The sequence below is a fragment of the Numida meleagris genome, chromosome 1 (assembly GCF_002078875.1).
Source record: "Numida meleagris isolate 19003 breed g44 Domestic line chromosome 1, NumMel1.0, whole genome shotgun sequence".
Classification (NCBI taxonomy): Eukaryota; Metazoa; Chordata; class Aves; order Galliformes; family Numididae; genus Numida; species Numida meleagris.
In genome coordinates, this window is record NC_034409.1 from 50,531,874 (window position 1) to 50,544,512 (window position 12,639).

Genomic DNA, 12,639 nt, shown 5'->3' on the forward strand with positions numbered 1-12,639 from the left:
GGGCGCAGGCTCCCTACTGCCCCTGCCTGGCGCTCGGCGGCCGCCGCTCCCGGGGCGTGCGGCGGAGCGGGCGAAGCGGGGGCGGGGGGAAGGAAGGAAGCGAAGGGAGAAATTAAATAGAATGAAATAAAAAAAAAAATTAAAAAGGGGGGGGGTGAAAGAGAGGGAAAAGAGAAGGGAGATAGAGGGGGGGCGGGCGGCTCGGCTCCTCGCTGCTCTCCCCGTCCCCTGGTCGGGCCCCTGGGTCTCTCTGCGCTGCCCTCCCCCTGGCTCGCCCCGTCCGCTCGGCCTCTGGCTCTCTCTCTCCCTCCCTCCGTCGCTCACACACAAACAAAATGGCGGCTGTTGTTTCTTCACTCTGCCGAGTCCTCGGAGGGAAGCGAGCGGCGGCGGCGGCGGCCGGAAATGAGCCAAGAGAAAAAAAAAGGGGGCGTGGCGCGCACCGGGGGGCGGGGCCCGAGGGCGCTGGCGCACACAATGGAACGCGGGGGGCCGGCGCGCGGCGGAGAACGGGAGGGGCGGGGCCGCCCCGCCGGGGTCACGAGACCGCGCCGACGAATCAGCGGCCGCCGCTAGCCGGGCTCTTCCGCAAACCGCGTTAGCCCCGCCCCTTAAAGGGGAAGTGCTTAAAAAAAAAAAAAAAAAAAAGCCGCTCCGTTTTCCTCCTCCTTTCCTCGCGCACTTTTCTGTCGGCCGAAAAGCGCCCGGCAGCAGTGGCAGTGGCTTGGAGCAGGCCTGTAGTACCGCCCCCGCCCTCCGCCGTTAGTCGGGTCCCGCCGGGCCCGGCTCCTGACAGTCGCTCGCCACAGCAATAGCCCCTCGCAGCCCCTGAGCCATCTGAGGGCTTAAGGGGGATTAGCGGCTGGCCAGGGGTTGCTCAAACCTTTAAACACTCATCAGCTGTCATTAGTGAGGAAATGCCCCAGCCCAGCTCCTCTGTGAAGTGATAAGGAGGAAGGAAGCGCACGGCTGCTAGTGTTCTTCGTGGAAAAACGCAGTTCCTTTTGATGCGCAACGTCCCGTTTGGAAGGGATTAGAGCTCTGTATGTTGGTTTGTCAATAAAACAGAGTCCAGAAAAATGATACATTTTTATCTTCTGAAGGCCGAAGTACTTCGTTGGGATTTCTACCCAAAAAGTCGGGACTTGTACCTCATACCTCATCGTACACAATCTGTGAGGCCTTCAAGGCCTCAGCTCCTGACCTCCCCTCACCACCTGTAAGCCTGTACTGACAAACTGAAGCAGGTATTCAGGAAAAGCCTACCAGAAAAAAAAAACAGTGAATGTGACAAAAACAGCTGGTAGAGCTTCCCTGACTTCTCACTGTTATCCTCCAGCTCCCTCACAGACTTCCACGCTTGAGCTTCCCGTACTTGACCTTAATTTCAAGGAGAGCTGTCGTCGTTTTCCTCCGGACCAAAGGGAAAACGGGAGCAGGGCTCTGCTCAAACGGTTCCAGAAGCGATTAAAGATTCGATGTGTCTTATCTGTCCTGAAGAGTTCTGGAGCCACAGCGGCAGAATCCATACATTTAAAGACATAGCTGAAGACATCTGGCAAAAAAAAAAAAAAAAAAAAGAAAGAAAGAAAAAACCCACAAAAAAAACAAGCAATAGGAAATAGTCTGGAGACCAGAAAGCTTATCGCTCCCAGAACTAAAGTTGCTGGGGTTAACAATGACCTTACAGCATCACCTTAGAGACTGTGTTATGATTCTCACTGGTTTTTGCATCTGATTGCTACTAAATTCCCAGAAATATCCCAGTCACAGAAGTCTTGTATTACCTCAGTTTATTTTGTCAGATTGACTATTTGCCTTGCTTGTGAAGGGCTTTTTTTTTTTAACCACAGCTGAGACTAATTTTAACTTTTTTTTTAAGTCCCCTTAGAATTAAAAGCTGACTGAAATAAGTCTATATACAATTTTCAGACTCTCCAGAGGCCCTTAATCCATACTTCAAGAAGAAATTAGTGCCAGTTTTATAAAGATACCAAGGTGCACATAAACACCTACATGCTTTTAAAAATCTGGCCCTTACTAAACGACAAGTTTGGAGGAAAGCAGATGTTTCAAATAAGAGTTTCGTGACACTAGTTCCTATCTAAAGGCTTGCTCCTACCAGCAGTTGCATGTAGCACATAGTTCCACTGATGTCTTGCTATACTACTTGCCGTAATAAAACTGAGCACATGTGTGCTCACTGGATCACGGCTTAAAAGTTAAGAAGCTGGGTAGTTATTTGCTACTCCAGAGAGTATCACATGCATCAGTTGGTTTAGTTAAGCACTAGAGGAAGCTGACAGAAAAAAAAAAAAAAAAAGAAAGAAAACAGCAGCAACAAAATAAAGTCCTTTATTTGTGCAGCTTCCTTTCTGTTCAGCCGTAGAACAACTTTAGGGAAGTGTACCTGTCTTACCCGAACGGTGGGAAGCATATATCCTTAGTGACTGCTATCAGACCTGCATATGTATTCTTCACATTAATGTATTAACTGATACATTAGTAAAACCATACCTCTTGTGATGGAAGTTTCACAGCCAGAAGGATGTGTTAGTTCTTTACATGTTAGCTTTCCACATTAGGGAAATAAATATAAGCTGAAATGTATGGAAAAATAAATTCAAAAAAACTTGTCATTTTTCTGGGAAAACAAACAAACAAACAAAAAACCTGAGCTTCCTAAAACAAGAAAAGAAGAAAAGAAAAAAAAGAAAGAAAAATCCCACATAAATAGAGTCAAAATAAATTAAAAATTTTGAAAAGGGAAAAAGCCTTCAGCATCTGTTCATTTTCCTAAAAACATTGCAGTTTTCTTAAATGAACCTCAGTACGGAAGCACAAAACCAACTGTTGTTAAATGTTATCTGCCAAAATAAAAACATTTAAAATTACTAGAAAACAATAATAAAACATAAAGTATTCTAAAAACCAAATACATAGGCCTACATGAATAAAACTAAGAAAAGATTCAACTAGTAAAAAGAAAACAAAGCTATTTTCCAAAGAACAACCACCTCTCCTTACCTCAGTTTCCACATCCCCATGCTGAGGATAGTAGTACTTATTCGTTGAGAAATAATACCCAGAAGAATTAATTAGCTCATTATTGCCAGTAATTACAGTGGTTGTTATGTGCTTTGAGATAGCTGGATGAAAGTACCATAAGTCTGATTAAAATGAGAACCTGCTCAGGAAAGCAGTAAGAAGAGGAACGTGAGGCCTTGAACTTTTATCGTGGGATCTTGTTTGGCCTCAGCTGGTAGTTGCTGAAAACTGTAAGCATGCCCAGCTGCTCTGAGGGCTACAGGAAATGAGATAACATCCTGTCATGCTGCGGGTGCCAATGAATTGCCCAGAACGTGGTGTCCCAGCATCAACAGCCCAAGCATCTCTCCCTCCCGTTGGCGCGTGGGATGCTCCTATCTTCTCGTCCCTGTCCCTTGCTGTAGTTTCCAGCTGTTTTCACTTTCTTGTGAGCTTCCCATGGCCGATGCCTGTGGCTATCAGGTAATTTCTCCTCTGTGCCTCAACTGCCTCCTCCTGCTGCATCTTCTCCTTGCTGGGAGAAGGAGGAATGACCCTTGCTTCCAATGAAAGAGGGGGATCTGTATGCAGAGGGTCCCTCTCGAAGTGGGTCAAAGGGGTGACAAAATGATTTAAGGCTGCAATTTTTGCAAGCAATGCCAGGGCACAGCGATATTTCTGGAAAGCAAGAGCCAGCTGTGCCTGAGCAGAGAGCATTGCTCAGTGTGGTGTCAATGCTGAAACCCAGCGGCATTTTGATACGAGACAAATTTTATTAAAACCATAAGAAGCAACCAGTCAATAGCTGGTTCTTGCAGCTAGCATATATATAAAAGAAACGTCTGGCTGGCTGACAACAAGCAAAATGCTTGCAGTCCTCGGCCTCAGAAATGCAGGCTTCCTTAGTCGCACAACTTTCAATAGCTGCAAACACAGAGTTATGTTGCTAAATGTTAAGGGCTCAGCTGTTTACCAGAAGAATGTTTCCTCCCTGGAACACATGTTTTTGCTTAAAAGAACTTCTCCAAAACACTTAATTTCATTAGCAAATGCAGCACTATAGTCCTAACAAACATGCCATACAGTGTCCCTTTGCGAGAGCAAAAAGAACAGTGTTGCCCACTGGGTTTATCAAAGGGGCAGAGGTGGGCTTTGTGTAGGAAACACCGCAGCTTGAAATCTGGTGATTTAAAGCTGATCTCACACTCTGAAATGCATTTATCTTTATGCATTGTTTTCATATTCTGTTCCATGTCAAAAACACAAATGTGGGATAGCACCAGGAGACTCGCGTGCTGTCCCAGCGTTGGCAAATCACCATCTTTCACTCCCGAGGCTCAGCATTTCCCTTCAGCAGGGAGTTGATGCTTCCCCTCTCACATAAAGCGCATCGGGATTGTTATAGGGAAACATCGGCATCACTGATTCTGTGTGACTGCTCTTGTGTCTTCTAAACGAAATTACACCAAAATGAATGAATTTATGTCAGCAGCTGATGTATCCTAGAGTACTACAGAGACGAAAGCAAGAGGTTATAGAGTGAAAACATCGTATTTTCAGTTAAGAGCCCTTAAACTTTCCACGTGCTTTGAGCTTGTGGATGGTGAAGCAATGACAAACGTCTGATCGATTTGATCAGCTCAGCACTGTATTCACAATGATCTCCTAAAAATGATCTTTATGCAATGGAGCTCAAGCTAATATGGGAAGTCATGCTGAAAGAATTACAGTGATAGGAATGACCCTGAGGAAGCACGCTGTTCACATTCCTCTTACTTCTTTTGACTCTGGTGCCCAATGGGAAAGTTCTTGATAAGCTTTACTGTATTGCAGAAGGTATAAAAAATGTGTTTTGAAATCTGCTGAGCTTAAACCCCGAACTTCTTTAATTTGCTTCTGAGTTGTCCCACAGATATAAATCCTCTGTCCACCTGTGTGCTTATAAAGAGCAAAATACAGTTATTTCTGTTATACTTTTTTTAAACATTGTATTCCTGACTGAATTTAGAGTTTTGTTATGTACTGCAGTATTCTTTTATATACTGACCTGCAATTTATCGCTTGATGTTTGCAATCAAAATTTAAAGAAGGAAAAAGAGACATTTTTCTGATTTACTCATTCTCGTGCTTCAGGATATAAAGTGATTCTTGCAGTGAGGTCAGGAAGGAATTTACTCTTTAGCAGGGAAATGTACTGAATAGAGAGGTATTCATTATGCAGGGTATTGGCCTTCAGACAGAGTAATGGGACCCTGTTTTTCACAGGATAACACACTGTGATAACCAACACAATCTGAGCTGTGTTTGCGATTGCTGCAGGAAAAAAAAATCAACAGGAAATATAGGTCTGTTTTGTTCTTTTTTCTTTTTCTTTTCTTTCTTTTTCTGCTTTTCTCTAAAGTGATCCGGTACTTTCTTGGCTTTTTGGCTTAACAGAAGAGGCAATGCCTTCATGAGTGCTTTCCTTCTACACATAGGTAGAAGTCAATAATTAACCACAAACACCAAAAGCCAGGAGATACTAATGCAACACCTTGGTGTAAAACAATAGGGTTAATCATCAGTTACTTACCTTCCTAATGCATTTGGCTTTATCAGTTCTCTTCCCAGAAGGTCCGTCGTGAATCCTCACATTTCAACATCCATGAGGTTTTTGTTTTCTCATTCTCTTCTAGCAAGTGATGCCAATGTCTGGTGGCCTTGGACTTTATGCTGTCATGAAGCCAAATTGTTAGCATCCTCTGACTGCCTCGCACAAGAAACCAGGGAGATCAGACCCTGATGGTGTTATGCTGTAGCCCTGAACACTGTCCCACTGCAAAATTTCAGCAAACTTTTAAATTTGGTTGTCATCATACAGACATGAAGCGCTTTGTTGGACTTCTATTATAGCTGAAGAAACATATAGGTGATACTGGGGGAATGTAGAAGGTTTTCCCTGGTGATCAGAAAAGTGATTTGAAGTTTTATGTTAAATCGTAGAATCATAGAATGGATTGGGTTGGAAGGGACCTCAAAGATCATCTGGTTCTAACACCCTGCCATGGGCAGATCAAGCACCAGATCAGGTTGCCCATGGCCCTATCCAACCTGGCCTTGAATGCCTCCGGGTGTTACTACTTGATTCTCAATACTTATATAATTGCAAATTTGTTGCTGTTTAAGAACCAGCTCCAAGGAAGAAAAACTGCAAAGTGGGAGATGCACAGCCATCATTAAATGCTGGGAAGTTCACATTAGCCTTTCACCAACTCACACATTGGAAGCAAGGAGTAAACACTTGGCACAAGGGTGTGGGCCCCATGAAAGAGACTGGGGCTTGGTGGTTGTGCCTGAGCCATCACTGCACATTTACCCCTTTGCAAGAAAAAAATGTCATTAATTGCTTTGGCTGAGGTGGCTGCCAGATCTGTCAGGACACGGCCCACACCAGGCCCATCCCCATGTGCAGGGCCAAGCTGAGGACTGAGGCATGGAATGAAGAGTGCCTCGCTCTTTTCTGGATGTTTTAATTAAAAGATGGAGAAGAAGTCCAAGAAAATGCCTAAAATGGCTTGAGCCCTTCCCCCCAATCTGGAAATGGAGGCTGGCAGTTGGCCCAGCCACCAAACACCCCTTCCCCAGGGCTGCATTTCTCCCTTCTCTCCAACGTGGTGCAAACAGCCCACGCTGAGGCGACCGCCGCTCACATGCCTGCTCCGATGGTAATCCATCATTCTCCACCCCAGAGCCTGGCCTAGGATGGAGCGATTGAAATCTGACAGGGCCCAGTCCTGCTTATGAACAGAGGGCTGATTTTAAAAGAGGCTGCTGCGAGCCTGGAAACAAAACCCAATTAAAGCCTGCCATTGACTGAAATTGGCCTCAAACCAGGCCTGTAACAGCTTTCCCAGTAAAAATAAAAATTAAAAAAAATGGCTTGTTTATAATTTTTTAAGCCAGCACAAAGTTCAGGCAATATGTTCTGGCCTCATCACAAAGCTAACAGATATCAGTGTCTGTAACAAACACGATTAACTAACTGGATGATCAGGAAGGCTGCATCCTGTACAAATACATGGTGTTATGTCCTCTGCTGTCAGTAGATGGGTCCAGGGCAGCTAACCTGGATCCTGCATTTCAGTTACAAAATCCCTATGCATCACTACAAGCTTGGGGCAGAGTGGCTGGAAAGCTGCACAGAGGAAAAGGATCTGGGAGTGTTAGCTGGCAGCCAGCTGAACATGAGCCAGCAGTGTGCCCAGGTAGCCAAGAAGGCCAATGGCATCCTGGCTTGTATCAGAAATAGTGCAGCCAGCAGGAGCAGGGAGGTGACCGTCCCTCTGTACTCAGCACTGCTGAGGCTGCATCTCCAGTGCTGTGTTCAGTTTTGGGCCCCTCAGTACAAGAAGGACATTGAGGCTCTGAAGCGTGTCCAGAGAAGGGCAATGGAGCTGTGAGGGGTCTGGAGCACAAGTCTGATGGGGAGCGGCTGAGGGAACGGGGATTGCAGCCTGAAGAAGAGGAGGCTTAGGAGAGACCTTATCTCTCTCTACAGTGACCTGAAAGGAGGTTGTGATGAGGTGGGGGTCGGCCTCTTCTCCCATGTAACAATGATAGGATGAGAGGGAATGGCCTCAAGTTGTACCAGGAGATGTTCAGGTTGGACATTAGGAAAGATTTCTTCTCAGAAAGAGCGGTGCTGCACTGGCACAGGCTGCTCAGGGAGGTGGTGCTGTCACCGTCCCTGGAGGTGATCAAGAACTGTGTGGATGTGACACTGAGGATGTGGTCAGTGGGCATGGTGGGGATGGGTTGATGGTTTGACTGGGTGATTTTAGAAGACTTTCCCAACCTTAATGGTTTTATGATTCTATGATTCATACCACTCGTGCAGTGGGTGGTCTTTGAGTGACCAACACTGTTGGGAGATGGCTTCATTCACAGAGTGCATGGGTTATTGACTAGGGAGATGCAGAGCCGATCTGCCTGCATGGGCCCTACCCAAATTTACTGCTACCCTCTGGTTTGTGACCTCTATTCAGTAGGGTAAACCTGCTTTGCATATTCCTTGCAGATTTAACTAATAAGAGTCCGCAAACGGAGCAAACTTGAGCAAGGGTATTGCTAAACTGATTCATTAGTTTTACTAAGCTAATGGACAGCAGACCAATGAGGTGATCACACCAAGATCATGATTAAGATTGAATACGTAAATCAATAGTTTCAAATGATCTGGTCATCAAATTATATATCAGTCTATCCAAATGATTTCTGAAGGTGCCACTGAAGATATCACTTAAGATTTAATCTCATCTAGGGAGACTTTGAGGGTGAGAGTGACTCCTTGTAGGCTGAAACTCCAGTGAGCTTTCCAGCAGATGCAGTGACTCCACCAATGAAGAATGTGTGTTGTGGAAGGGTGTAGGCCTAGGGAAGATGTGGCCTCCACTCCTGCTTGGATTCTTTGCCAAGCTGCAGTAAGCTCGTCTTAGCTCTGTTTTGGGAAGTAAGGTGATAGGTGTCTCTGCAGTAATTTTCCTTTAACACTTCTTCCTTGAAGCTAAAACTTAGTTTTGAACTTTGTTGTGTTAAGTGCAGCACTGGAGTCTTCCTCTGGGTGCTCAGCGTGGAATCTGACATGGTCCCTGTGCAGTCTTGTGCACCACGGTGAGAACCTTTGCTCAAGTCCAGTTTGTCTTCCTGCATGGGTTACCATAGAATCATAGAATCACAGAATGGCTTGGGTTGGAATGGACCTCAAGGATCATTAAGCTCCAAACCCCCCGCCGCAGGCAGGGCTGCCAACCTCCACATCTAATACTAGACCAGGCTGCCCAGGGCCCCATCCAACCTGGCCTTGAACACCTCCAGGGATGGGGCATCCACAACGTCTCTGGGCAGCCTGTTCCAGCACCTCACCACTCTCATAGTAAAGAACTTACATCCTTACATCCAACCTAAATCTTCCCTCCTTCAACTCAAAACCATTTCCCCTTGTCCTGCCATTATCTACCCTTTCAAACAGTAGACTCCCCTCCTGTTTGTAGGGTCCCTTTAGGTACTGGAAGGCTGCAATGAGGTCACCCTGCAGTCTTCTCTTCTCCAGGTGGAACAAGCCCAGCTCCCTCAGCCTGTCTTCATAGGGAAGGTGCTCCAGCCCTCTGTGCATCTTTGTGGCCCTCCTCTGGTCCCTCTCTAACAGCTCCCATTGAGTTACCCAATGCAAGACAGAGACAAGTTTCTGGTGGTGTTATTTTGGAGAACATGTAATACCAAGAACAGTGCTTTCCACATTGTTATCTTTTGAATAGGTATAATTTCTGTGAAGGTCAGCCTGTGTGGTTAGTGGGCCAGTTGTGAACACTCGTGTTTAAGCAATAAAGTTTTCTCAGGATCAGCCCTAATCTGCTCTGTGCCTGTTTTCTTGTCACAACAGCCAATACAAAGCTCAAAATGTCTTTGAATTCCCAACTGATGGAGGCTCCAGGCTTGCGGGTAATGCAGTGAAGGCTTTTCACGTTTCTTTGTCACTAACGTGAGTTATAGTGCACCTGAGGCAAAATGGAGTCCTTCAAAATAAAAAAAGAAAATGTAAAATAAAAGATGCCTTGCTTCCCCTTTTGCAGAGACAGCACAAATCAGGAGGTGAGCCCTCCACAATGCTCTAGTAGAAAGCAATTTCCTGATTTAGGGTGATATGTAGCTGTAAGGATTTAGACTGATCTCATCTATATGTATATTCAGTCTTTCCAAGATGTTATTAGTAACCAGACCTGAAATTTGAATGTCTTATTTTACTGTATGAAACCTCTTTTATATTATTTTCTGGACGGTTCTCTGTGTTACTTGCAGTCTGACACAGCTTCGGGTCATCTGCGGATTTAACAAACCTCATCTTTCTTCCAGCAAGCAGCTGATTTATATGAAACCAGTGCATGGTCCTGCAGCTAGGCTGGTCCTGACTGATCCTCACCCAGTTAAGCCTTTCATATTGATTGTGAACCACTGCTACAGACTGAAATAATGCAGGATTTTGCCACCTGGTTTCATCCAATGAGCTTCCCTGCCTGTTGTAGGGGAGCATCACTAGAGACCATGCGGAAGCCTTGCTGCCGCTGAGCTATGCCACATCTGGAGCTTCTCCTTCATCCACAGAACCTGCTCTTCTCTTTTAGAAGACTATTTGGTTGGGTTGTCAGGGCTTGCTGTTGACAAACGCAAGCTGCCTGCTTCTCCTCTTGCTGCTGTCTCCTAGAAATTGACAAGTGAACGGATTATTTCCTCCAGATTTTTTTTCTGAGAGTTGAGGTTGAGCTGACTGGCCTGCAATTCCCTTGGCTGCTCTTCTCTTCCTTTTTCTGTGAAAAGGAAGGAATTCCTTTGCCCTTTATTTAATCTTTGGGTGCTCTGACATGTCTGCCACAAATTCCCCAAATTAACCACCACAAGATAACTTGAGATAATATCCATCATTTCTGGATGAAACTCTAGAATTGTAGAATCATGGAATTCCTTGAGTTGGAAGAGACCTTCAAAGACCATCTGGTCCAACTCCCCTGCAATGAACAGGGACACCTACAGCTCGAGCAGGTGCTCAGAGCCGCTCCAGCCTGACCTTGGCTGTCTCCGGGGACAGGGCATCCACCACCTCTCTGGGCAACCTGTGCCAGTGCCTCACCATCCTTATCATAAAACCTTTTTCCTTATATTCAGTCCAAGCCTCCCTTCTTTTAGTTTGAAACCATTTTCCCTCATCCTATCCCAGCAGACCCTGCTAAAGTATCTGTCCTCTTCTTTTTTGCAGCCCCCTGTTAGATACTGAAAGGTTGCTCTCAGGTCTCCCCAGAGCCTTCTTGTCTCCAGGCTGAACAGCCCCAGCTCTCTCAGCCTGACCTCAAGGCTGTTTTTTTCATCCTTATGGTCATTTTTGTGGCTCTCTTCTAGATGTACTCCAATAGGTGCATATCTCTCCTATATTGAGGACTCTACATCTGCACAGTGAATCTAAGAACGTTTTGCTCATCCAGGTGCCCTCTAGCCAATTCTTTACTCTGGGCTTACATCTCTCTCTCTTTGTTAACTGCCTGCTTGGCAGCTATATTTCCACTGAAGATCAATAATAGAAAAAGCATTAAGCACTCTGACTTTATCAACATTATTTATCAATAGTATTTGCTCTTCTCTGAGTAGCAAAGCAATACTTGTCCGTGGTTGCTTCTTACAGAATGAGATGAAGTCCTCTCTGAGCTGTGCCCCATGATGGATACAGGAGAGTCCAAAGCTCTTTTTATTAATCATAGAATCACAGAATGCTTTGAGTTAGAACGGACCATAAAGCCCACCCAGTTTCAACCCCCTGCCATGGGCAGGACTGCCGCCCTCCTGGTCAGGCTGCCCAGGGCCCCATCCAACCTGGCCTCCACAATGTTCAACAGGAGAGGTTTTCTGGTGCCAAGCTGGACCATCCTGGCCTCTGCTCATTTTTAAATATATATTTTAAAGTTCTTCTGGGCTCATTCAAGGTGAAATTCAAGATGGTGAAGACCCATTTTGGCAATGAGGTCTCTTCCCCAGTCTGGATGATTTGCAGCTCTGCTGCAGCCACGTCTCTAGCAGGTCCCCCCTAGGGATCTGCAGTCCCCAGGTCCCCCCAGTTCATCTTTTGGTGGGGGGGGGAAAGAGGTCACAGAATCTCAGAATTGCAGGGTTTGGAAGCGACCTCTAGGGATGATTGAGTCCAGCCTCCCTGCTAAAGCAGGTACCTACAGCAGGTTGCAAAGCTAGGCCCCTAAACTGGTCTTAGATATCTCCAGAGAAGGAGATTCCACAGCCTCTCTGGGCAGCCTGATCCAGTGCTCCATCAGACTGACAGTGAAGAAGTTCTTCCTTGTGTTAGAGTGGAACTTCTTGTGTTGCAGTTTCTCCCCTTGTTCTACACTGCACACCACTGAAATGAGTCTGGCCCCATTGACTTGGCTCTCGCGCTTTGGATGTTTATAAACAGTGATGAGATCCCCTCTCAGACTTCTGTTCTACAGACTGAACAGTCCCAGGTCTCTCAGCCTTTCCTCTTAGGGGAGATGCTCCAAGTCCTTAATCATCAAGCCCTTGTCTGCCCCAGCCCCCATTTCGGGCCGCCTGTGCTCCTCCACATGCGGTGGACGCTGGCGATGCTCTCTGCATCCTTTCAGAAGCCCCGTCGCTATGGCGACTGCATGCAGCTTCACCATCGGGTTGTTGTCCACCTATTTCCATTGGAAACGATTTGCGAGCTTTGATGTTTTTAGTGATTTTAAGTCAAATTGCTACTGGGTAGTTTCAGGTTCAAGAGGGAAGCAGTTCACTGCGAAGAGAAACTTTCAGAAACCTTTGTGGTACACGGTGACGTTCATTTATTTTTTAATGATTCCAGGAGAATTTTCTTCAATGTTGTATCAAGTTTATGTCATTGTTACTGTGTTCCACAGGGCACATAGTGGAAAAAGAGAGAGAAAAATCTTCGCTTTGTCCCCTGGGATGGATGCAGATAGCACCAAATTGCATCTCCATTTCACAGCCAGTGGCACAGAATCACAGAAGCACAGAGTTGTAGGGGCTGGGAAGGATCTCTGGGGATCATCTGCTCCAACC

The 12,639-nt window shown here is 45.9% G+C and overlaps 2 long non-coding RNA genes across 2 annotated transcripts in view; one reads left to right on the top strand and one right to left on the bottom strand.

Moving 5' to 3' along the window:
• The window catches only part of LOC110392302, a 1,861-nt gene extending 376 nt beyond the window's left edge, over positions 1-1,485 (top strand). Inside the window, exon 2 of the long non-coding RNA XR_002434295.1 lies at positions 1,340-1,485. This is a non-coding gene — a long non-coding RNA (uncharacterized LOC110392302). The remainder of the gene's footprint in view (positions 1-1,339) is intronic.
• LOC110392298 lies at positions 1,362-4,984 on the bottom strand. The gene is made up of 3 exons (XR_002434292.1): positions 3,028-4,984; positions 2,518-2,600; positions 1,362-1,555 (listed from the first exon to the last, which is right to left on the bottom strand). It is a non-coding gene; the product is annotated as an uncharacterized LOC110392298 (long non-coding RNA).